This window comes from Etheostoma spectabile, chromosome 3 (genome assembly GCF_008692095.1).
Source record: "Etheostoma spectabile isolate EspeVRDwgs_2016 chromosome 3, UIUC_Espe_1.0, whole genome shotgun sequence".
In the NCBI taxonomy this organism is placed as follows: Eukaryota; Metazoa; Chordata; class Actinopteri; order Perciformes; family Percidae; genus Etheostoma; species Etheostoma spectabile.
This window is the reverse complement of record NC_045735.1, coordinates 30110128-30111186: the sequence shown is the minus strand read 5'-3', so window position 1 is coordinate 30111186 and position 1059 is coordinate 30110128. Positions and strand designations below refer to the sequence as shown.

General features: G+C 44.5%; 1 pseudogene; it reads left to right on the top strand.

The window, feature by feature from the left end:
- The window catches only part of LOC116687068 (extracellular calcium-sensing receptor-like), a 5433-nt pseudogene that overhangs the window by 706 nt on the left and 3668 nt on the right, over positions 1 to 1059 (top strand).

Sequence of the window (1059 nt, the reverse complement as noted above, 5' to 3'; positions counted from 1 at the left end):
CCATCGAGGAGATAAACAACAGCACGGAGATTCTGCCAGGAATCAAACTCGGTTATCACATCTATGACTCATGCGCCTCGGTGACCGTGGCGGTGCATGTGGCATTCCAGCTTTCAAATGGCCTGGACCCGGTGTTTTATACAGATGACAATTGCTCACAATCTGGTATGGTGATGGCTGTTGTTGGTGAGACCGGGTCCATGCCGTCCATCAGCATGTCGCGCATCATTGGGCCCTTTAACATCCCTCAAGTAATTATTTTGGATTGCTGTGAAACTTTTTGTAATTTAGACCTGTGCTGTTTTTGCCTGTCCTGAAAAATAATAACACTGTTGTTGTTTCTTTAGGTGAGCCACTTTGCAACTTGTGCATGTCTGTCCAATAAGCAGCAGTACCCAAATTTCTTCAGAACAGTCCCTAGTGATCAGTTCCAGGCTGACGCGCTGGCCAAGCTGGTAAAACACTTTGGCTGGACTTGGATAGGTGCTGTCCGGTCAGATTCAGACTATGGCAATAATGGTATGGCGTCTTTCCTGGAAGCAGCACGCAAAGAGGGGATCTGTGTGGAATACTCTGAATCTTTCCATCGGACCAACCCACGTAGCAGGATCCAGAGAGTAGCTGATGTTATCCGCAGGTTTGATGTTCTTTGTGCCTACACTGACCTGAACAAAAGCACAACAACAATGTTCTGTAAAGTATAAGATGGAAGATATTTTTATTACCTCATTTGCAAATTAGAAATGTATACACTTTTCATCCTGTTTATGTATTACTGATGTTATTATTAAAAATGGTCAGTCAGACCAAATACTAAATAATCCTATCTTGATTTATATTTAAAAAACGTATTTCTCCAGGTCAACAGCTATGGTTGTTGTTGCATTTGTAGCCTTGGGAGACATTAGGATTCTGCTGGAGGAGCTGTCACTCAAGCCTTCTCCACCTCGCCAGTGGATAGGCAGTGAAGCCTGGGTAACAGACCCAGAATTGCTGAGGTACAGCTTCTGTTCTGGAGCCATCGGATTTGGAATTGAGCGATCCGTCATCCCAGGTCTG